Consider the following 22,688-nt stretch of genomic DNA (forward strand, 5'->3'; position numbering starts at 1 on the left):
CCTGCCTTATTGCTCGGAGCGATTCCGAGTAACACAAGTGATTTAATCTGTCTGAGAGGAAGGAGAGAACACTGTGTAACTGCAACAAAAAAAGAAGAAGAAAAAAAGAAAACAGAGAGGTCTGCGGACCTTTTAAATGGAAGTCTTCTCAAGCAAAACAAAAACAACTTTAAGTCGTTTTAATGTCACAGGTGGATGAAGAGAAAAGGTTCAAATAAGGCTAATGCGTATTATAACATGAGGATGGGGAAGGCGGAAGACCAACAAAAAAAAAAAAATACTGATATTACAATAAAAAGCCTCTCTAGTTCCAGTTCATTCACATTTTTACATAAGCAAGCCTCTTTTTCCCCCCTCGTTGGCCTAGAGCAGATATCAGACTTCATAACCCCTAAAAAAGAAAATGGAAGAAAAAAGAAAAGAAAAAGCGAGCGGGCCTCTCCTGGGTCGCCGTGCGTTTTTTTTTTTTAAATCGCGGATGACAAACCCATAATGAAAGCAGTAATTGGAACAACATTTCAGGTTTCGCGGCGCACGTCTTGCTCCGGTATCCCCTTGCCGCCATCTCCAAATCATTGCCAAACGTCCTGCGAATCAAAACAAAACACGGGCGGCGAAAAAAAGGAACACAACTTTACAGAGCAGTGACTTCTGATGGGCCATTTTGTCTGGAGACGGCAGTCTGCGAGGAGGTGGGCCCTTTTTTACTTAGCCCCCTAACGCAAAACAGCCTGCTGTACTCTGGGGCTACATTCTGCTGGAGAGAGGGGGGGGGGGGGGGGGGCACATGAGCTGTTGTTGTGTTTGGAAACAAAAGCTGCATTAAAAAAAAGGAGTCTGCGTTGCAATAATAGAGATGTGAGGGGGAAATAAATGACAAAATGCACAATTTCCACACACACACACCTCCTCGTCTTCCTCCTTTGTGGGGTCCGAACTTGTTTTACCCATATGTTGGGCCCCCCCTTTCCAGTGGTTCTACACCTCTGTAAAAAAAATCAGGCAGCATAACAAAAAAATCTATATCATAAATATCACTTAAATTTAGCAGAATTCTAAACTCTACACACACACACACACACACTTTGATCTTAAAAAACACAACCAGCAGGCCGTTCCTTCGCCTGCCCGCCTCCTATAAAATGGAGTCGTCGTAAACAAACGGATGAAGTCATCTTGTTCTCGAAGACGAGGAGAGGAGAGGTCAAGTTGAACGGAGGGCCTTAGTTAAATCATCTCGCTGGTCGTAAACAGTTGGAGGGGAACATCTATCAGCCGCGGCACGTGCCATGCTGACAGTATAATAATAAGGTTGTGAGAGACCCGGAGCGTGCACTGAAAACAGATGAAGAAGAGAAAGAGAGTGAGAGAGAGTGAGAGGAAGGAGAGGTATCTCATCACCTTTTCCATCAGCGTGGCGGGCGGCGGGATCCGGGTGTGATGCGGTCAACACTGCGGACCCTGTTCGTAATCACAAGGTTACTGTTCTTTGTTGGACGCGTGCCCCCGGTGGACGTGAGTGACAAGGCGGGCGGGCGGCCTCGGATAATTACCTCATGACGACAAAGTGAACTTTGATGTACAGTCGGCGGCCGCTTCAATGACCTTAGAGCTCGGTATTCGTGCACGTTTTTGTAAAAAAAAGAAGAAGCCTGCACTCTGACACTAAATGAGCACACACACACACACACACACACACACACACACACACACACACATATTAGGGCTTCAGCCAGCCAGTAAGCTTGATGTCAATCAAGCGGGGCGTCTAATTAAAAGTAACAGGAGGAAGCTGCTGGGGACAGCAATCGCTATCGGACTCACATTTTCATATGAATGGCCTTTTTTTAATTAAACCGAACAGCTAATAAGCCTCAGTATCCAGAGCATGTAGCAGTTTAACAAGACAAAGAAAACACACACAAACACACACACACACACACACACACACACACACACACACACACACACACACACACACACACACACACACACACATGCACAGGGAAAAGAATGGGGGGGGGGGGGGATGAGAGGTAAAAACAGAAGGATGAATAATGAAGAGTGATGCATTGCCTTTGAACCTGTTGGCTCTCCCTTTGTTTGTGGAGGCGCTTCTCCAGCAGCTATTGTCAACAAAGTTTGTTTAGCGTCGACGGCGTTAAAGAACACACCGACAGAATTTGTCTCTTTTTGCCATGAGACAGAGCGCAATCTCTTCCTCAGATGAAAAGGAGAGAGTCGAACAAACAATTTGGTTTATTGTGTCCCACAGCTAAAAAGGGGAAATTATTAATGTATTTGAATTAGGGCGAGTGGATCAAACACAGAAGGGAAATAAAACAAAAAAACACAGCTGTCTTTATTTAAGCAGAGAAAAGGCAACACAATGGGGAGCATTTGCCAAATAATTTGGGGGGGGGGGGGGTATCGTAAAAATGAAATAGCAAAACAGGGAAAGAGTAAAAATGTCAATCTTATTTGCATCAATGGATTTAGCCGCTATTGAAATTTTCATAAAAGCTCGACGAGCGTAATTGAGCGACGTGAATTTAATGCTTCGCGGCAGTTATGTGACGATCAGAGTCGAACACCGCCGAGATCTATGACGACGACGTTTAGCTTTGTTCACCAGCCAGACGATAATTAACGCGTTGATCCTCTTTCTGTGTGAAATTAGCGAGCCTCTCAAAATCCGGAATATCTGAAAAAAGAAAAAGGGAGATTTCTTTCCGTCTTTAATCAGCATCCTTCCCTCCCTCACGGCAAACGGCATGTCGGCAGACACACATGATCACACCGGGGTTGCCAAGAATGGAGACAAAAAAAAAGGGCGAAATGAATGGGACATATGATTCCCGTATAGCGCTCTGTGCAGGAGATTATGGTTCCGTTCTAACAAACACGACAAATCTCCATTTTCCCAACCTTTTTACAGCAGATAAAGGGCCTGGGATCGTTTTTCTACACTAAATCCTCGGATCAACTTCTCCTTAGTTATTCAAACCACCCAGCAGGTTGTTCCTTGAAAGTGAGAGCCTGGAGATAGCCGGCTATACCCCCGCCATCTCAAATGAGCTCGGCGCGCCCCCACCAGTGATGTTAATTCTCCCTCTTTCTCTACACTTCTTTCAATAAAAAAACTTTGAACATCGTGACCCCCGAGAAACATTTGCAAAACTATAACAATAAAATTAACTTGGAATGAGCAAAATAATTGCGCATCAAACGCCCCGACGCTCGATGGGCGGCGGGCGGGAGAGCGCGAGCTCGGGGAAAAAGAAAAAAGGGCCCCCAATTTAACAGATTACATGGCTCATGACGACCGGAGTTAAAAAAATAAAAAATAAAAAACACGGAGAAATTGGTTGTGAAGTGAGAAAAAAAGAAGAAAAAAGAGAAAAGAAGGGCCCTTCCAAAACGACTCCGAAGCGTACTTTAAACTTGTGTAATGGATCCGCTCGCGGGCAACTCGGGCAAATTCACCACGCAAAAGAATCTCCATTCTGCACGCAGCACTTCAAAGCCGACAAGGGAACGCGGTTCCAGGCAGCCAGTGGGCACGTGGGGGGGGGGGGGGGGGCTCGAGATGCACATTTGTCTCCTGGAGTGACAGACATTTTAAGGGAGGGGGGGGGGGTGTTCAAAATGAGAGATTTAGCTGATCTGGGGCAGAAGAGTAGAGTTCAGTCGACGCCGCAGTGTGTCTCCGTCGTCAGAACCAGGAAGTGAAATTCTGAGTTCTGAGAAAAGTTCAAATGGAAGGCGCGCTGCGAGAAGTCGGAAGTGGACCGGAGATGTGTTTTCTCTCTCTCTCTCTCTCTCTCTCGACTGTGGTGATGGAGAGAGAGAGAGAGATATGAGATATGAGATGTGAGATATCGATGGCTTTAGCGACCGGGGCTAGTTGTCGTGTCGTGTGTTTCTCTATCGGGCTTTTTATGTTGTGCTGGTGGAGGAAGTCGGAGGGAGATTACATTAGCGATGATAAAGTGACCAACGCCACACACACACACACACACACACACACACACACACACGCCGAAAAACACCTACAACTGAGATACACTCTGGACTGCAGTGGACAGCTGTTATCATGTGTGTGTGTTGGGGAAAGATGTCTGATTTTACCAAAATAAAAGCTCCTGAAGCGACTCGGCCCTCTTTCTGTTCAGCAACCATGTGGAGAAAATGTGTGACGTGTTTTTAAAGTCCTATAAAACTCCTGCTCTTCGTACGGTTGTTTCTAAACTTGCTCTCAGCTGTCGTTGAGCACGCTGTCCGCCCAGAGGTCACAGAATCGTTTACGCTGAAACGCCGAAAGGGCAAATAAAATGTCACGGCTTCTGTTTCTTTAGCCGTCTGAAAAATATTCAACGGAGACATGTTGTTGGCCGTCATGTTTTAGAGCTCATTTCTCACAATGCTCACCCCCCCTCCCTCACCCGGCCTCTCCCTCGCCCCTCTCTCTCTCCCTCACTCGGCCTCTCCCTCGCCCCTCTCTCTCTCCCTCACCCGGCCTCTCCCTCGCCCCTCTCTCCCTCACTCGGCCTCTCCCTCGCCCTCTCTCCCTCACCCGGCCTCTCCCTCGCCCCTCTCTCTCTCCCTCACTCGGCCTCTCCCTCGCCCCTCTCTCTCTCCCTCACTCGGCCTCTCCCTCGCCCCTCTCTCTCCCTCACCCGGCCTCTCCTCGCCCTCTCTCTCTCCCTCACCGGCCTCTCCTCGCCTCTCTCTCTCACTCGGCCTCTCCCTCGCCCCTCTCTCTCTCCCTCACTCGGCCTCTCCCTCGCCCCTCTCTCTCTCCCTCACCCGGCCTCTCCCTCGCCCCTCTCTCTCTCCCTCACTCGGCCTCTCCCTCGCCCCTCTCTCTCTCCCTCACTCGGCCTCTCCCTCGCCCCTCTCTCTCTCTCTCCCTCGTCCCTCTCCCTTTCCCCCCTCTCTCTCTATCTCCCTCACTCAGCCTCTCCCTCTCCACTCTCTCTCTCCCTTTCTCTCTCCCTCACTCGGCCTCTCGCTCGCCTCTCTCTCTCTCTCTCTTTCTGCCTCTCCCCCCTCTCCCTCTCCCCTCCCTCTCTCCTCTTCCTCTCCTCTCTCCTCTCTCTCTCCCTCGCTCCCCCCCCTCTCTCTCTCTCTCCCTCTCTCTCTCTCTCTCTCTCTCCCTCTCTCTCTCCCTCGCTCGGCAGCCTCCTTCTCCTGTTCTGGAGTCTTATCTGATGGGAGCTCTGCCACTGTTTGTATAAAACACTGTTTATAAGGGGTTGCATATGTTAAAACATTAAAACACACATTAGAGTGCGCGCACACACACACACACTAATGATGCATACACTGACAAGTTGAGCTGCCCTGACTTTGCTAAAAAGCTGTGCAACTGGCGTGCAGAGGATTTGTTTGAAGAAGGTTTTTCTTTTTTGAATTTTCAAGAAAGGAAAAAGAAGAAAAAAGACGATAATAAACCACGAACACGTGCACAACATGCACGTTGTTTAACGACAGTCAAACAACATGGCGGACGCATTCATCCTCATACTGTAATGGTTTTGAGTTGATTGATTCACTTTAATTTTAGAAAGAATAACATGACGCGATTTGTAATTAATGTAGGTCTGATGTAGAGTACTGTTAATATGACACAGCAAAGTAAATGTTATTACAGTTACAGACTTGTCTGCTTTTTAAGTCCAGGGAGGTTTGGGAGGGAAGGCAAAACAAATAAAAGGACCAAACGACAGAAAGATAAGGTTTGGGATAAAAAAAGATGTCGCTAAATGGATGAAAAACACCACATGTTTGAATTTAAAGACAAAGTGATGTCTTCAAACGTCTTGTTTTTGGACCAAAACACACACAAATAATAATAATACAGAGAAAATTGTCAAATTCTCCCATTTGAGAATGTTTTGCATGACAATTCTTGGTTAATTTAACTGATTCATTATCATAGTTTTAACATCTGCACTTTAACTATATTTTTTCAAATAGATAACAATAGATTAACAATAACATAACTACACATTAATAAACCGTAGAGACGGAAAATAATAGATTTCTACCTTGTCCGTCACTCACAGGGTGACGAGTGAGTCCCACTTCGATCGCCCTGTGCATTATTATTCTATTTTATTTTATATTTGCATGTCAATTCATTTTAAAACACTTATCTTAGGACCATTTTATTGAGTTTACTCCCTAACAAAGTAAAAGGCGGTGATAATTGCAGCGGCCGAACACGAGCCATTGGTCTTTCCATCAGTCTCGCTTCGTTTCCCCCCCGAGTCGACCACCATTGTGTTCAATTAAAATTCCGCCATTTGTTTTCTCTGAAAATTAGGTTACCTCTGCAAATGTGCACTAATTCGCTAAAGTTACGCAAACCTCGGGCGGCAGCCAATGAAAAGGCCCCGTTGTTTGTTTAACTCGCAACTTGAACTCCGTGACTTTTACGTCAACCCTCGCTCCGCCCCGCCCCGCCCCGCCCCCTCTTCTCCATCCCTCTCTATTCTTAGACCCTCAAAAATGAATCAATGTCAAATCAAAAGCCAAAAAAACACCTTCACCTGTCTGGGATTTCAAATTGTAAAACCAGTGAAACATCTGCGAGATTCATCAAGATGCGGTGTTGGATTAGCGGACCGCTTCCTGGGGGAAGTTTCCCTCCCTGGAATACGGCTCCTCGTCATCCCCGACGGGCCGACAATGGCTCTCTGTGCTCGTGGTCCGGTCACGTCAACATGTCTCTTCCTGTGTGGACGAAGGTCTTTAAACGCACCACGGTTTCCCAGGAGGTTGAGGAGTGAGCGCTGTGTATAGATTGGGGGGAAAGGGGTGCTGTCAACAGAGACGGCGCCCCCCCCCCCCCCCCTCCAGACACATGACCCGACTACTTCCGGGTCACGTCGCGATAGCCTTCTTCTTTCGCGAAGGTCATCCAGAGTGCCAGCAGTGTTTCACACGACCTCCAACACGTCGCATTCCTCGCCGCTAATATCACGTCGCTCTCTCTCTCTCTCTCTCTTTCTCTCGTCCTCCCACACACACTTCCAGACACTCGCTCTCTACTTATGTCACATCCCATCATGTCAGAGGCCGAGGGTGTCGATCGCGGCCGCGTCGTTTGATGTGTGAACATTAGACCGGGGGTTGAGGGTTTAGTGTCAGCGGCTGAGTCACGGGGGTTAATGGAGACGATTGGCGGGGCGCGGGGGTCTTTAAACGCACCGCGCTCTTCTTTCGGCCACGCGTGACTGAAGATCATCATCATCATCATCATTAGAGCCGAGGGGACGCGGCGATGAGCTCATCGGGAGGAGGTGATGGTGATGGTGCTCATTTGTCATGAGGGAGGAAATGACAAATGGACAAGTGTGAAATGCACGAGGCAATACACACTCTGAGTTTATGGGGAACAATATTCAGTTTGACAGAGTTGGGTTCTTAACGATGGAAGAGATATCTGGATGGGTAATAATACTCATCATGGTCATGGAATTGTGTGTCTAATATACAGGACTGTCTCAGAAAATTAGAATATTGTGATAAAGTTCTTTATTTTCTGTAATGCAATTAAAAAATTATTAAATATTAAAAATAAAAGCCAGCAATATTTCAGTTGATTTGTAATGAATCCAGAATGCATGACATTTTTGTTTTTTTAATTGCATTACAGAAAATAAAGAACTTTATCACAATATTCTAATTTTCTGAGACAGTCCTGTACTGGTAGAGTGACGATAAGTATTTAAATATTTATGTACACATGTAAATAATCCAGTGCTTATTAAATCATGATATATACATTTATACTAAAGACTCAAAACAATATAGCGAAACAGCGATGACTAATATATTGGTAGAGTGACGATTAGGAAGTAAATGTAATATTTATTTTTATATAAATAATGCACATGATATATTATATATAGGTATATATATAGGTATATATATATAGGTATATATATATATACCTATATATATAAATATACATATATATAGGTATATATATACCTATATATACCTATATATAGGTATATATATTCTGTATTTATAGCGAACAATATTCAGTTTGACAAAGTTGGATTCTTAAGGATGGAAGAAATATCTGGATGGGTAATAATACTAATCATGGTCATGGCATGTTGTATTATAAACACCAAGTGACGATTATTAAGAACATTTATTATTTATGTAATGTTAATAATACACGATATATTGTGAATACTCCTGTGTTATATTAAATCATGATATATACATATTTATATATATATATATATGTATATGGTTAAAGACTCAAAACATTCTTTTGACCACAATAATCATGTCGTGGCCATGATTACAAAATAAATACACATCTTGAAGCACACTAGTGTAGTACTATCTGTAAATCCCCATGAGAAACTGTTAAAATACTTTTGGTTAATTATTTGAAATATATAAAAAACAAGACACATTCGCACAATGATGCAACATTCCTGTAAATACATGACTAACCTGTTAAAAAGGGCTTATTTATTTTTACCATCACCTGAATGGTCCAATACATGTAGAGATGGAAAAACATATTTATTTTTATTTTTTATTTAAAGTAGGCATCAATTAGACATTTACAGATGTCTTTCAGACAATTAGCATTGCATGTGCAGATTTTGAGATGATGCTCATTGTAGTTACACATATTTAAAGCAAGGAGTGTAAAACATAGGATGAACAACAACAAAGAGACGAAATGAAACAAAAAAATTAAAATAAAACAATGTATAACTGGGGAGTAATCTATTCTCTATTGTACATTCATTAATTTAGGAAAATAAAATCAGGTCTATGAGGTGTTACGTATCTAACCCTACTTTTCTGTACTGGTCCAGTTTATAGTTGACAGATGTTTAACAATTTAGTGATTAGTCACTGAGTTGTTGTTCCTACTGCAAATGTATTAATTAAAATATGTTACCGTACGCTTTATGGTGTCATATTTAATCATACAACATCATATGATGGAGCTGAACACAGCCAAGTGACCGTGTACACAGCAAAGTGCCAGATTTCTTATAGTTTCAAACATTTTGTATTTAAATTTGCCTCCAGAATTGAGTATTTTAGTAGTTTTACGGGCCTTTAAACCTCTGGATGAACCCCGACTCAGCGCTCAACCTCCAGCGGACACTAACAGGGGGTCTGGGTCCATTAGGGCGCGCTGAGGGTGCAGCGAGGTCACGTGACGGGTTCCCACAGCTCAGGAACTCTGCTTCCCTAAAGCTACAACAGGAAGCTGAGTTTTAGGGACACACTAATGGACAATCATTATGCTTTCTGGCTCCGTTCACTTTCATTTGTTCTAGTGTGAGAACATGGAGAGCCTCCAGCCTCCCCCGGCACGGGAAAAGTCAAGTGGTATCTGCACTTTGTTCATTATAGCTGCATAAAAGTGATAGCTCATTTTTTTCCTCTTCCATTTCTTGGCTTTTATTCATTTTAATTCATCCTCTAAGTTGAGCCATTTCCCCGGCCGCCCTGCTCTGCTCAGTCTCCAGGTTCTCTATCTCTTAAATCCCCCTCTGATTGGTGCACTGAATGAAAACACTGAAGAAATTTAAAAAAAGAAGAAAAAAAAGCCATGCATCTACAAAGTTTCCTCTTTGAAGCAAAAAAAAAAACCCTCTCCTTCTCCGCCTCCTCCTCCTCCTCCTCCTCCTCCTCCTCCCCACACACACACACGTTCCCTGTGTTTAAAATGTGAGCTGGCGTTGATGGAGGTGGCTATTCGACAACTTTTACTTCCTGTGTTCCTCAAAAACGTAGATAACCCAATATTGTTTCTGTCCTCCCGTCTCAGCGCCTGTCCAGTCTGACTCGAATGGACCAGAGAGGATGAGCTACAGGCAACGTGGCCACAATTGTTGAAGTATGTGCTTGAGAGACAGCCAAAAGAGACAGAGCCACCAATGTGGGCCAAGCGAGAGCTCGCTGAATGGTCTCTGTGATTTGTGTGTGTGTGTGTGTGTGTTTAGGGGGCAGCGAGGATGGGAGATGTCAACATTTTGTCTTCAGAGTGCCCATCCACATTTGCATAATTTCCATTCCCCCACGAGTGACAAAGAAAAGGAAGGAGATGCTCGTACAAAACCGAATTGACGAGGCAACAATGGTGGCCTTGGAGGGTCATTTTGAAAGGGGGGGTGGGGCTCAAAGTTCCTCAATCAATGGTTTTTTAAATATTTATTGTCAGGCTAGTTTTGGGGAAATGCTATTTTGCCAAAAAAGCTCAGTCAAAGTCCCGCTTTGTCTGATTTGACGAGCACAAAACATTCAACATGAATAGTCCCGAAAAAGAAAAAAAATGAAATAAAGAAATAAAACAATGGCTTTCAGTTCACTTGTCAGAATCCGTTGACTTTGCAGCAAAACCATAAATGAGCTGCGACAGATTTTTAAAAAAAAGGCACAGAGCATGGACGTATCGATGATTAATGCTCATCCTTCCAAAGTGGAGAGTTCGAGAAGGATGGAAACACCACAACACACACACACACACACACACACACAGACAGTGTGCTCACCAAAAGGTTTGAGTTAACTGTAAAAAATTTGTGCAAACTAGGTCAATACGAATAAAGAAGGGTAATGAAAAGCATGAATGCAGATAGCGGCCGCCGCATTAAAAGTTGTTGGTGAAAGCATTGAGGGGTAAAAAAGGGACACACACACATACACACACACACACAGCTGGCAGAGAGGAGGCAGGTGTGGGGAGTGAGAGAGGCTGATGTAAAGGGGGCGAACGAGCAGGCAAAGATGGATGATGGATGGTGTTGATACAGGAGGCAGCAGCCCAGCTTTATCTAGGCAGCACAAGCCAGACCTGCCGGGGTGATGGGTGGGCTGTCAGCCCCTTTGTTTATGGACCACCGCCCATCTCCCATCTCCTATATATGCCCCCAAAACCCCTAGATCACTCAAAAAGTAGCTCCTATACCTCACCGCCACTCTTTGTCTCTCCATCTCTTGACTGTCTTCCTTTTTCATTTTCTCCAGCAAACGAATGGGATTTGGTTTCCCCGAGTTTTGTTTCAAACGTACAGTGTGTAGCAAAGGAAGAACTCCATATTGCTCATGCATGACGCCAAATGTAATAACTTTAACTGTCGATAATGAAGTGTGTCTTTGAGACATTTGAGTTGCACAGAAGGAGGAAAAGAGAAGAAGAAAGAGAGGATGGGGATTGATGTAATTGTAATTTGTGATATTGGGCTATACAAAATAAACTGAATTGAAAGTGAACCTAATATATGCCCCCAAAACCCCCAGATCACTCAAAAGTATCCTATAGCTCTCCACCACTCGTTGTCTCTCCATCTCTTGACTGTCTTCCTTTTTCATCTCCATTGCAAACGAATGGGATTTGGTCTTCCCGAGTTTTGTTTCAAATAAAGTAGCAAAGAAAAAGAAAAAAAGAGTGTCCCTTTCCATTTTTCTCCATTGTTTTTTTTGCGAATGTCAGAAAAATGGAAAAAATACATGACGTGAAATGTAATAACTTTAACTGTTGATAATGGAGTGTGACTTTGAGACATTTGAGTTCCACAGAAGGAGGGGTGAAAAAGAAGAAAGAGAGGATGGGGATAGAAGTGAACCTAATATATGCCCCCAAAACCCAGAGATCACTCAAACGTATCTCCTACAGCTCTCCACCACTCTTTGTCTCTCCATCTCTTGACTATCTTTGCAAACTAATGAGATTTGGTCTTCCCAAGTTCATTTTTCGAATGTACAGTATAGCTAAGAATTTTTAAAAATGAAGAGTGTCCCCCTTCCATATTTCTCCATTGTTTTTTTGCAATTATGAAACAAATTTAAAGAAATACATGACGTGAAATGTAATAACTTTAACTGTTGATAATGAAGTGTGTCTTTGAGACATTTGAGTTCTACAGAAGGAGGAACAAAAAGAAGAAAGAGAGGATGGAATAGATGGATAGAAGTGAACCTAATATATGCCCCCAAAACCCCCAGATCACTCAAAAGTAGCTCCTATAGCTCTCCACCACTCGTTGTCTCTCCATCTCTTGACTGTCTTCCTTTTTCATTTTCATTGCAAACGAATGAGATTTGGTATTCCCGAGTTTCAAATGTACGGTAGCAAAAAAAAAAGAAAAGAAGAGTGTCCCCCTTCCATATTTCTCCTTTTGTTTTTTTGCGATTATGAAAAAAATACATGACGTGAAATGTAATAACTCTAACTGTTGATAATGAAGTGTGTCTTTGAGACATTTGAGTTCCACAGAAGGAGGGGTGGAAAAAGAAGAAAGAGAGGATGGGGATAGAAGTGAACCTAATATATTCCCCCAGAACCCAGAGATCACTCAAAAGTAGCTTCTACAGCTCTCCACCACTCTTTATCTCTCCATCTCTCGACTGTCTTTGCAAACTAATGGGATTTGGTCTTCCCAAGTATTTAAAAAAAAATCCAGTATAGCTAAGAACAAAAAAAAGTGTCCCCCTTCCATATTTCTCCATTGTTTTTATGCGAATATCCAAAAAAAGAAGAAAAAAAAGACATGACGTGATATGCAATAACTCTAACTGTCGATAATGAAGTGTGTCTTTGAGACATTTGAGTTCCACAGAAGGAGGGGTGAAAAAGAAGAACGAGAGGATGGGGATAGAAGTGAACCTTAATCCATCCGTATCCCCACAAGTTGCACGCTTCCAATTAGCGACTGGTTTGGCGTTATCGGCCCCGCGACGGCTGATTGCTGTTTTTTAATCATTTTCTTTCTCTCCACGCGGTTTTTTCCCCCGCTCTCTCAGCTCTTCCCGCCTCTTATCGTTCTAACCCCGTCCTCGCGCCGTCTCGCTTCCCAGCGCTTCGCTGTTCCGCGGCGTTTTCTCACGCCGCCGCCGCGCGTCGGAGCTCGCTCTGTACGCGCGGAATGAAAACTTTAACGTGCGAGTTTAAAATCTGCCGATGCTCGCTGCACCGAACTCTGTGATCGATGGCCGAGACAAGAGAGTCAGATCCGGCATTGGGGTCAGAGATCAATGCATCGCCCCCCTCAGTATTGCAAGTTAGATCAAGTTTGACTCCTTGCCTCGGGACATCAGAGGTGTGTGTGTGTGTGTGTGTGTGTTGTGTGTGTTTTCTCCTGACTCATCCGGACACGCAGCCGTCGTCCTGCTGACAGAAATCAACAACCGCCGTCCTCCTTTCACCCGCCTTTGTTACCGCTGATTGATTTGGAGACCTGACATGTGTCACGTTGATCGATCTGTCCACTTGATGGGGAATCTGACGTCCCCCCCCCCCCCACACACACACACACACATACACACACCGCCCCGGCGTGGTCATAAATGAGTGTTATGGAGCTTCTCTAATTTACCCCGACGCCTCACACCGACGGAGACTCATAACAAGGTGACGCGGCGCTGCAACGGTCACGCTCCATCACTTTGTGTGTGTGTGTGCGTGGAGGCTAAACTGATTCGAGGTCCCCCCCCCCCCCCCTGGTCAAGGTGTTATTGAGAGCGGGGACTGTTATCTCTGTCCACGAGGTTGCCTCGCTAACGTGAAGCACGCCATCTCTATACCGATTTCCCAGCATGCCGAGCAGCAGCGGCGCGTTGCTATAGCCACGTCCTTCTGGGTGGGCTATAACTCATCTCCAGGGCGGGGATATGGGGCCTTATCTCCCGGTCCCCCCCTCCACAGGCATCGGCCCTCGCCTTCTCTGTCTTCGGGGGAAAAAGATCCCCCCCCCCCCCGGTGTGTGAGTTATAGTCGAGGGTTAAGGTGACTGAATAGGCCTGTCTGTTTGAGTTGTCGTGGCCATATTACGTCTGGGCGTGGGCAGAGGAACGCGAAGGTGTGTACGTGTACGTGTGTGTGTGTGTGTGTGTGTGTGTGTGTATTTACACAGTGCGTTTATGCCTGAACAAGTAGTCTGCTCATCTTAATGTATCCGAGGTTATTCTCTCCCAGTGAAGGGCATCGTTACAGTTGCATCTGAGGGTTGCCCCCCCCCCGCCGCCCCGCCCCCCTCTTTCCACACGCATAAACCCCCATCACCCCCCAATCCACGCCGCCTCTCTCTCTCTCCCTCTCTCTCTGTCATCTCTGCCTATCAATCAAAAATGTATTAAGTCCGGAGTCGTGGCCGATCAAAGGCAGAATTCCTGGGAGGAGAGCAGATAAGGCCTATCTCATTAATAAGTGCTTTACCGTGCCTGCCTCCCTTTGATATCTAATTATCCATCCGTTTCATTCTGTCAGAGAGGGGAGGAGAGAGGGACGACTCTCCCGGTGTCATCGCAACCAAATGCTGTTGCATGTGTGTGTGTGTGTGTGTGTGTTTGTCAGGGTAAAGGGGGGGGGGGGGGATGCACCAAAAACATACATGACATGCAGCCACAAAAACAAAAAAAAGTGGCACATGTAAACAAATGCAAATAAGATGTTCTTGCGAAAGGCAAAACTGGGGGCCCACGTTTGCATGCCCCCCCCCCTCCTGAAAAAGCTGTCATGCATACAGTGTGAGCCTGGAGATGGAGAGAGGGATCTACTTTACAGAGTCGACGGCTTACACATCCACCATTTAACGACCTGTCTCTTACTCAGAGCGCTCCGACGGAGCCGAAGACGGATAAAAAAAAAAAGATATTAAAAACATCAAGGTGTGTGATATTGAGGGGGGGGGGAGGGGGGACAATGGGAGGAGTGCAGGGGTTAAGAGAAACACCGTGTAAAGACCGATGGACAAAATGAAGAAGAAGAAGTAGAAGAAGAATAAATGAAGAGGGTAAAAGGGAGAGGCGGACAGGAGAAATGAGAGAATGGGAAACGGGATGGGAGAGAAAGAGCTGCACATTCTTTTCCCGTCTCTCTGTGAGGCTGTAAGAGTAGCTCAGGAAGATAAGGCTAAAAGGTCCGTCAGTCGGTCGTGGAACAATCCGTTCTGTGTCTCTCTCTCTCTCTCTCTCTCTCTCTCAAGATACTGCCTTTCTCTCCGTCTAATGGCACAACTCAGATTTCTGGCGATGCCTCTGGTGATACGGCTCATCTCTGGTGGCGTGGTTTACTGACATCACTCGTCCAATACAAGGTACTCCCATCGCATGAAGAGGCGAGCGGCCACACGTCCGCCACAACACATTCCTCTTTAGAGAACATGTAAAGCTAATATTTAAAAAAAAACGGTGTCACTTATTGATATGAAGAAAGACTATATTCAAAGCTAGGGATGTGAAATAATTTTTTTTAAAGGCCTGAAATGATGTCTTCATTTAAACTGAGCCGTTCAAAAAGCCCTCGTTGCCTTAATCGCTCAAAGCAGAGAGACGAACAGAGCGAGGAGGATTTAGAAGAACAAAAGTGGAACAAAACACGAGCCGAACAAAGACTCCAAAGTCTTCCTCCCCGTCCGCTTGTCCTCTTTTTTAAAAAGGGAGACCTTCATCTCCTGGCGTTTCCTGTTATGAAGGAGACGTCCTCAAAGGAGGAGAGAGGAGGCGTGTCAAAGACTTTGGGGGTCACAAAGACAATGTTTTAATCCAATCGCGCCCCCCCCCCCCCCCTTGCTTTTATTCCCCGTTTCATGGGTTTATAATTAAATGAAACGTATTCACTAAGAAAACACAAACATTAATTTGTGGCTGAATAACATATTTTTCTTGTTTTTTAAATGGACGGAGGTTTAAAGACTGAAAGGGAATCTACAAACGACTCTAATTAGAGTCAAAGAACAGAATTAGTCCCTTAAACTTAAACATTATATTTTGTATTTATATATGTGTGTCTCTCTTTCTCTGTGTGTGTGCACACACACACACACACACACAGAGACACATGTCTCTTTCTGTGTGTGTGTGTCTCTCTCTGTGCGTGTGTGTGTGCGTGTGTCTCTGTGTGTGTGAGTGTGTGTGTCTTTCTTTCTGTGTGTGTGTGTCTCTCTGTGTGTGTTTGTCTGTGTGTATGTGTCTCTGTGTGTGTGTGGGTGTACATGTGTGTGTGTGTGTCTCTCTGTGTGTGTCTCTCTCTATATGTGTGTATGTCTCTCTTTGTGTGTTTGTCTGTGTGTGTGTGTGTGTGTCTCTGTGTGTGTGTCTCACTCTCTGTGTGTGTTTGTGTGTGTCTCTGTGTGTGTGTGTGTCTCTCTCTCTCTCTCTGTTTGTCTCTCTCTATTTGTGTGTGTGTCTCTCTGTGTGTGTTTGTCTGTGTGTGTGTCTTTCTCTCTCTGTGATTGTCTCTTTCTATGTGTGTGTGTGTGTGTGTGTGTCTCTCTCTCTCTCTTTCTGACCTGTTGTGAGGGCCTGAGGGCTTGAATAACTGTCTGGTGCCATGCTGCCTCAGCCCCGAGGCCTTCTGGGAGACGAAGAAGAGGTCAGAAGAAGTGTGTATGCTTGTGTGTGTGTGTGTGTGTGTGTGTGTGTGTGTGTGTATGGGTGCACGCCCATGGCTGTTCATCGAGGCTGGACAGAGGAGTGGGAAGAGTGTGTCGATGGAAAGACATGGGAATAAGTGGAAAGAGTGTGTGTGTGTGTGTGTGTTGTGCGAGCATGGGACCCACAGCGCTACACAAAAAAGCACAAAATCATGTGATACGTATTCAAGTCAGTGGCAGATTTACAATAACTTAATTAGATCAAATGGACTGTATCCGTGTACTGGTATCTCCTTTAATAAAAAAAATATATATAAGATGACGACGATAATTACACCACACAAACACACACACACACACACACACGCAGGAACGGCCTTCAGCCTCTAAGCTTCGGCGGCACCTTTCTCCTGAAGCAGTCGCCGGGTGTGAGAGAACACATCAGACCCACAGGCAGATGAAAGAGAGGTCAGCCCCGGCTGAGGTGAACCTCTTCTCGGGGGCTGACCGGGGCCTAGAGGCGCTATAGAGCCCGCCTGGGTGGCACTGCCTGCACACACACACACACACACACACAGCCGAACGGGGTCTGGTTGTGATTTGGCTCTGCCGACGTTAAGACGCGGCGGCAGAGTCTCCCTCGTTTTTTTCTTCTTCTTCTCCTTGTTTTGTTCCCAGGATGGCTTGGCTAACGTGGGTTGTAGGAAAGGGGGTGACGGAGAGGTCACGGGGGGCTCCAGTCAACTGCGCCCTGAGGCGGGATTCCTGGGGAGGGACGGCAGAGCGGTAGCTGAAGGGGGGGGGGGGGGGACTATCCCTCAGGAGCATGGCCCCTCCCAAATCAAAAACAAACAAACAGAGTGGTCCTCTGATCTAATCTGGCTGGACTAAAGTCTCCAAACAGAGCGCCCGGAGCAGCTCCTCCAGCAGCCCGTCCCATCCAGCAGACGTGATGGTATAGTTACAGTACCTCCAGGAGCACTAGTAGACCTCATGGAGCTCTAATATACCTCTATGAGCACTAATATACCTCCATGAGCTCTAGTAGACCTCCATAAGCACTTATATACCTCATGAAGCTCTAATATACCTCCATGAGCTCTAATATACCTCCATGAGCACTAATATGCCTCCATATGCATTAATATACTTCCATAAGCATTAATATACCTCCAAGTAGACCTCCATAAGCTCTAATATACCTCCATGAGCATTAATATACCTCTAAGAGCACTAGTTGACCTCCAGAAGCACTAATATATCTCCATAAGTACTAATCTACCTCCAGGAGCTCTAATATACCTCCAGAAACACTAATATACATCCAGAAGCATTAATATACCTCCATAAGCTCTAATATACCTTCATAAGCTCTAATATACCTCCATAAGCGCTAATATACCTCCAGAAACACTGCAACTACTATCACTTCATGTTGCATTCTCTTTAAATGAAGAGTTAAGGTATGAATCTCATTGACACTAATACACTGGACGCATTCGGGGCTATAGTTGCAATATTCTCCGATTTTTACTGGAAATAAGTGCCCACGAGGTCACAGGGTCACAGGGTCACAGGGTCACAGGGTCACGGGGTCACGGGGTCACGGGTCAATTTACTTACAGGTATTAACAACGACAAACACTTCAAAACGCTGCAGTGAACAATACCCATTCATATGATCTTTATTTAAAAGGGACCACGTACAGTTAAAACATGAATGTCACCATGTAATGCACCGTACCAGATTGTAGCTACACAGCTAATTAGCATCTGTAGTCGCTCGACAGACCGCAACAAACATAAAACAATAACAGTCCAGGATAAGACTCAGTGCACTTCATCGGGCCACTCGGCCTGGGAAAGCCAACATGTCTTCGGGTTCTCTGGATCCTCCCCCTGAACCCTCTGTTGTTGTGTTTTTGAAGCTTTGCTTTGGTTTACACAGTAGACTAAACTTCTCCGACTGTTACCACAACACAATGCCAAACAAATGCCTCCTCCTCAGCAGCGCGCGCCCCCCGCAGCCAATAGCAGCGCGGTGTTCTGTGTCAGCTGACCAGCGAAGGGGAAGATGAGGGTGAGATTAGCCCAATCAGGGGGTCAGGCCGAGGTTATCACAACCGCTCGGAAAACTAAAAACAGATGGAGGAGCGGAGCGCGGCCCCGACCCGACATCCATACCGCCGGCCCTCATATCTTTAAGGCCGTCGCGTTCTCCTTCTCCACTGGAAGAATGTCAGACTTAGGGTTTTTTAAAAGTTTTTTTATTCCGGGTCAAATATCGCGTGGATCAGCGAGTCTGAGGCGGAAGATATAACGACTCGCGATAACACGAGATGCGTAAAGCCCTGTCCCTCGTGGTCACGCGGATATACCTTCTATATATATATATATATATATATATATATACACTACCGTTCAAAAGTTTGAGATCACTTAGAAATGACTTTATTTTTCAAAGAAAAGCACTGTTTTTTCAATAAAGATAACATTAAATTAATCAGAAATACACTCTCTACATTGTTAATGTGATAAATGACTATTCTAGGTGGAAGTGTCTGGTTTCTAATGAAATATCTCCATCAACTATCACTCCAGTGTTCTAATGGTACATTGTGTTTGCTAATCGCCTTAGAAGTCTAATGTCTGATTAGAAAACCCGTGCAATTATGTTAGCACAGCTGAAAACAGTTATGCTGGCCTTCCTTTGTGCTTGAAGTTTGTAGAACAAAATTAATATTTCAAATATTAATCATTATTTCTAACCTTGTCAATGTCTTGACTATATTTTATATTCATTTGATAAATAAAAGTGTGATTTTTCATGGAAGACACGAAATTGTCTGGGTGATCCCAAACTTTTGAACAGTAGTGTATATATATATCGTCGTACAGGAATCGGTAAATCGCAAACGCACACTTGAAACAATTTACTTTTTTAGAGTAGCGGGGGCGTGGGGGGGGAGGGGTCACCCGACACATTGGAGTCCGTAATATATATATAAAAATACCGCACATGCAAACAGATGCACACCAAGAAAAGTGGAAAAGAAAAAGTATTTCAAAGTATTTGCTGTGGCTACATGTGAGAGTTTATGATAATAACAGGTATCCAGCTTTTTGATGTTTCAGTACAGACATGAACTCTTATTATTTTTCTGCAAATAGAAACTCGTGTCTAGTTTTTCCCAAACTAGCCGTCGTCTGTCAGTCTGCTCTGGCTTTTTTTCCCCCTCCACTTTGTCTATTTTTGCATAATTGTTTGCTTGTTCTTTTCATTATTATCTCTCCATCTGGAATCCAACTCCCTGCAGTGATCAACATCAGGCCCCCTATCGGGCCGGTTCTCCTTCTCTCTCTCTCTCTCCCCAACTCCTCGCACCTAGACGAGATGTAGCCGTGATTAACAAGACGACACAAGACGTTTGTCATGCCGGAAAAACAAACAAGCAAAAAAAAAGATAAAATGATGGAAATATGTACAGCGTCTTATCACAGATGCTAATTGTTTCCGCGTGGGAGGGGAGGAGGGAAGGAGGGAAGGAGGGAGGGAGGGAGGGAGGAGACGAGCGGTGCACGTGAGGGAGGGGAAGAGGAACTTGAAAATATCCTCCCTGTGCGTTTGGCCTGCGCCTGACTTCAGAGCTTAAGCCCTGAGAGAGAGAGAGAGAGAGAGAGAGAGAGAGAGAGAGAGAAGGTCAACACCAGGTTCAACTTTTCACCTCGGCAGCCTGAGAGAACACACTAAACACCGAGGATTACGCCACGGCCTTCGCCGCATTGCAGAACACACTCACTGCGGCGTATCTCAAAAACCCAGGAAATTAAATAATGCATTTTCAATGTAAAATAAATTCCACAGCGACACGTGTGTTACAATCGGGGGTAAAAGACACACGTGGTACACACTCAACATGAATGAACTATGTATAAACTGCAACAGTTGTTTTTAAATCATGTAGATTCAAATCTTTTGAGTCAGATTGCCAGAAAACTACATGTTGATGACATGTTGGCTGCAAACATGACCTCACAAAGTCAAAGGGGACGCCAAAGCCCCTCACCAGCTCCTGAAGGGACACGTGGGTGGACTATGTGGACAAGCCTAACTTTTGGGCATGCATGGTGCATATGTGAGCGTGTGTGTGTGTGTGTGTGTGTGTGTGTGTGTGTGGGGGGGGGGGGGGGCACGGCGATGTCAGCCTCGGTCAGGTGTGACCGAACAGACAGACAGGCGGCCCCGGCTTGGCGTCAGCGGGCCACACGCCTGTCACGACACACCGCGCGCCGCGCGCAGCCGCATACCGCAGCGCCCACACGGCGCACACTCACACAATGGGCGCTCAGTCCGCCGCATCACGCACCAGCGGCGGCAGCAATGCGAAATATTCACACGAGGACAAAAGGTAGAGAGACATGGCGGGGGGGGGACGGGGTGAGGGGGGTGGGGGGGTGAGGACCGAGGAAAAGAGTTCAAAAAGTGGGGTGGAGGTGACATGAAGTGACGTCATTTGAGGCGAACCTGAGCGTTCAGCGTGTTTGCGTGTTCAGGTTTTGCATATAGCAACAACAAAGTTTATCTAGAATGTCACATCATTTTTACTTTGACACACAAAAAACACTTAAACAATTTTAGGAAAAGGAGGATGTCCTTGGTAATAAACAGCATTTATTTTATTACTTTTAGTTTTATTTAAATTGTATTGCAAAATCAGAACTAGGACTGAAACAATTAATAATTTGTATAGTTACCCAAATGAAAGTTAATAATCAAATAGTCGTATTTATTTCTATAATTTATCAAATTAAATAAAAGTTCTACAAAAATGCTAGATCCTAGATTTTTAGAATTGCTGCTGTTTGGTCTTTTGCATGATTGTAAGTTGAATTATTTTAGTTGTTGACTGTTAATAACACAAAATATTCAGTTTCACAAAGTCACTTTTGGCTCAGGGAACTTGTGATGGTCGTATTTCCCAAATTTCCAAAAATGCATCAAATAAAAACAAAAACATTTGACTGAAAAACTTATCAAGAGATTAATAAATATATATAATAATGTTTAATTTCTGCACTACTTGCTATGTGAACTATTTATCTTGAACATATTTAAACACACTTAAATATACAAATACACAATATTCCTGTGCTTCATAGGAACTGAAAAAAACCTGCAAAGATCCTTGAAAATTAATATCACGTCACAGTGAAACCTAACTTTGTGTTCCCGACTGAGACGCTGCAGATGTTTTACAGCCCTCTGCCGCCCTCTAGTGGAGCAGCGGGAGACCTGCAGCCTTCGCTGCACAACCCTCCTTATTAAAACTCGGAGTCTGACCTGATGTTTCTAACCTCGTGGGGATCTGAGGGGATGAACAGCAAAGATATTAATGTCAGCCATGTGTGAAGAGGTCACTGGAGCACTCTCTGCAACCAGGGCCAGTGGAGCACCGTGGGGCCCTCTCAAGCTATTGCAGACACCCTGAGCCCCGCACATCTGGAGTTAATCAGCAAAAGCTTACACAAACACACACATACAAAGAGACAGACACACACAAGCAAACACTCCGGCAACGATCCCCTAAAGAAAATCCCTCTCAACTCCTGAACTTCCGACATGACTGGGGTCAACACACTTGCCCTGGATCTATTAGTACAACCACCGGAGCCGTAATAAGAGCCGGTTCAGTACGGTGTCCTCTCACACACACACACACACACACACAACCATGTTGGACACTTTGGGCAAGTACAGCACATAATTAACCACAAATGCAAAAATGCACGTAATTTCAGCAGAGATGAAAAAGGTGTGTTCTGTCTGAGCTGTAGTGCAGATTATAAAGTGCCACCTGTACTACCATATTATGTAATATCCCAGAAAGGGATTTCGTATGTCCAACACAAAGTATGTCAAATGCAGTACATAATACTATATTTGGTTGCATTTTTTCAGTTTGTAAGTCAGCTTTGTTTTTTCTGGCTATTCTGACCCACAATCCTTTGCGCTATGGGAGAAAAAGGGACAAAGTTCAAATTGACAAGAAGTCGTACGTCCCAAGTGAGTGTGTGTGTACAGCGTGCGGCAGCACACACTTTGTGAGGACAACTGCCGTGTGTACCAAATGTCACAAATGAAGTGTGTGATTTGGAACGCAGCTTGAATTTATGAGAGCTCGAAAAGGTCAAAAACAGGCAGAGGGGTTCATTTTTTGAGAGCCGTGGCAAAAACACGTCCACTCAATAAAAATAAAGCGTTGCACAATGACAAGAAAGACAAACACACACCACTGTGTGCCCTTCAGGGACTTC

The sequence above is a fragment of the Pseudoliparis swirei genome, chromosome 18 (genome assembly GCF_029220125.1).
Source record: "Pseudoliparis swirei isolate HS2019 ecotype Mariana Trench chromosome 18, NWPU_hadal_v1, whole genome shotgun sequence".
NCBI lineage: Eukaryota > Metazoa > Chordata > Actinopteri > Perciformes > Liparidae > Pseudoliparis > Pseudoliparis swirei.